This window comes from Oncorhynchus mykiss, chromosome 1 (genome assembly GCF_057628025.1).
Source record: "Oncorhynchus mykiss isolate SJ-2025 chromosome 1, ASM5762802v1, whole genome shotgun sequence".
Classification (NCBI taxonomy): Eukaryota; Metazoa; Chordata; class Actinopteri; order Salmoniformes; family Salmonidae; genus Oncorhynchus; species Oncorhynchus mykiss.
Window position 1 is genome coordinate 56,673,073 of NC_143022.1, and position 2,815 is coordinate 56,675,887.

At 42.5% G+C, this 2,815-nt stretch overlaps 1 long non-coding RNA gene across 1 annotated transcript; it reads right to left on the reverse strand.

The window, feature by feature from the left end:
- Positions 1 to 1,004: 1,004 nt before the first annotated feature.
- On the reverse strand, positions 1,005 to 1,630 carry LOC149985578 (uncharacterized). Its single transcript, XR_016496069.1, has 2 exons — positions 1,275 to 1,630; positions 1,005 to 1,172 (listed from the first exon to the last, which is right to left on the reverse strand). It is a non-coding gene; the product is annotated as an uncharacterized LOC149985578 (long non-coding RNA).
- Between the last annotated feature and the right edge of the window lie 1,185 nt (positions 1,631 to 2,815).

Consider the following 2,815-nt stretch of genomic DNA (forward strand, 5'->3'; position numbering starts at 1 on the left):
AACTGGCGATAGATTTTCGAGCTAAAGGATAGCTGATGACCACAAACCGTGGTTAGCTGAATACTAACGATTTGCCAGTAAAGAAGCTAACTAGCTTCTGATTAGCTTCTGGATTAGCTTCTGGGCTAGCTCCTGGCTAGCTTCTGGCTAGTTTCTGGCTAGCTTCTTGGAGTTTCTGGCTAGCTTCTTGGAGGATTACAGATCTGAGGTAAATAATAATTTTTTATAAATATAAATTGGTGAGGCTGGTTGCAGGAGAGTGTTTAGAAGATGAGTTGATGGAAAATAAAAATAAAATGTATGTGAAAAAAAGTTGTAAATATATATATATACAGGACACGACAAGACGAGGACAAAAGACGTCTGAACTGCTATGCGATCTTGGAGAAAGGAGAAAGTTACTCAGAATATCTTCAGAAAGTCTTAATATATTTCCTGTTGTCCTTTTCTTTCTGAAGCCAGCCTGGTAGGTTTCAAGGAGGCCCATGACTTCTATATGACTCTATATGATTGCTGAGGGTTTGGGTGAGTATTCACTCAAATAATTTTCCGACGTGGCTGGGGAGGATGATTGGTCAATAGCTTGTGACGTTGCCACGCTGAGAAAAATAAAAGCATAGACCAGCATGGTCTAGAGACCCATAATGTTGTGTTTTCTCTGGATACCACCTTTCGTTGTGTTTTTACTGGTGACCAGTTTTCAATGTATTTTCGCTGGTGAGTAGCCTTCGTTGTGTTTTGGACACAAACTGGTCACCAGCATACCAGCATATGCTGGCCACCCGCAAAACCAGCGTCACATTATGCTAGTGTGTAAAGTGATATCTAATTCCTATTGGAATCCATCCTGACTGGGGAAATCAAAAACATTTGAACATGATTTCACCCACAATCTGCATTCAGAATGACTTCCAGGCTTAGAAAGATTCATAAATTAGACTACCTAAAACATCTGTCAGGTTTCTTCAAAATCGAACCCAGAAGCAGACCAGGACAAGGAGAGTAGGAAGAAGGTGAGTATTTATTTACAAGTGAAAGTGAATGGTTAGATATATCCAGGTGGCGTAGCGGGCAGCGGTGGTGAGTTGATGGGAGTAAATAGGTGGATCCAATGGGGAAGCGGAATCCTCCGACGACCAGGCGGGAATGGGGTAAATGATCCGGGTGAGTAACTGAAGACAAAACAAACTGAGGTAAGTTTAAGGCAAGCAATACGTAACAAACAACAAAACAAATTATATCCAACTTGAGGCTGATACTCTGGCACAACATACTGTTCATGGCTAACGATCCGGCAGGGAATGGATGTCAGGTCCGGGCTTATGAAGAGGAGAGATGATGATCAGGACCAGGTGTGCAGATAGCTGATGGGATACAGGTGCGGGTAATCAGAAACCCCAACTGGCTACATTGCCCGGCAACCAGACAGGGTGCGTTCCAGGACGCCGGAAAAAACACTCCAGGACAGAACATAGGCAAAAAAACAGACTCAGGATTCGTGACACCATCTAGACCTGAACAGCTGTTTCACTAATGGGTACAAAAAGTCCAACCATTTTTTTATTTTTATTTCACCTTTATTTAACCAGGTAAGCCAGTTGAGAACGAGTTCTCATTTACAACTGCGACCAGGCCAAGATAAAGCAAAGCAGTGCGACACAAACAACAACACAGAGTTACACATGGAATAAACAAGCGTACAGTTAATAACACAATAGAAAAAAAAAGAAATATACAGTGTGTGCAAATGGCATGAGGAGTTAAGGCAATAAACAGGCCATAGTAGTGAAGTAATTACAATTTAGCAGATTAACACTTGAGTGATAGATGAGCAGATGATGATATGCAAGTAGTGACACTAGTGTGCAAAAGAGCAAAAAAGTAAATAAAAACAATATGGGGATGAGGTAGGTAGATTGGGTGGGCTATTTACAGATGGACTATGTACAGCTGCAGCGATCGGTTAGCTGCTCAGATAGCTGATGTTTAAAGTTAGTGAGGGAAAAGTAAGTCTCCAGCTTCAGCGATTTTTGCAATTCGGTCCAGTCACTGGCAGCAGAGAACTGGAAGGAAAGGCGGCCAAAGGAGGTGCTGGCTTTGGGGATGACCAGTGAGTTATACCTGCTAGAGCGCGTGCTACGGGTGGGTGTTGTTATCGTGACCAGTGAGCTGGGGTAAGGCGGAGCTTTACCTAGCATAGATTTCTAGATGACCTGGAGCCAGTGGGTCTGGCGATGAATATGTAGCGAGGGCCAGCCGACTAGAGCATACAGGTTACAGTGGTGGGTGGTATAAGGGGCTTTGGTAACAAAACGGATGGCACTGTGATAGACTGCATCCAGTTTGCTGAGTAGAGTATTGGAAGCTATTTTGTAGATGACATCGCCGAAGTCGAGGATCGGTAGGATAGTCAGTTTTACTAGGGTAAGTTTGGCGGTGTGAGTGAAGGAGGCTTTGTTGCGAAATAGAAAGCCAATTCTATATTTGATTTTGGATTGGAGATGTTTAATATGAGTCTGGAAGGAGAGTTTACAGTCTAGCCAGACACCTAGGTATTTGTAGTTGTCCACATACAGTGCCTTGCGAAAGTATTCGGCCCCCTTGAACTTTGAAACCTTTTGCCACATTTCAGGCTTCAAACATAAAGATATAAAACTGTATTTTTTGTGAAGAATCAACAAAAAGTGGGACACAATCATGAAGTGGAACGACATTTATTGGATATTTCAAACTTTTTTAACAAATCAAAAACTGAAAAATTGGGCGTGCAAAATTATTCAGCCCCTTTACTTTCAGTGCAGCAAACTCTCTCCAG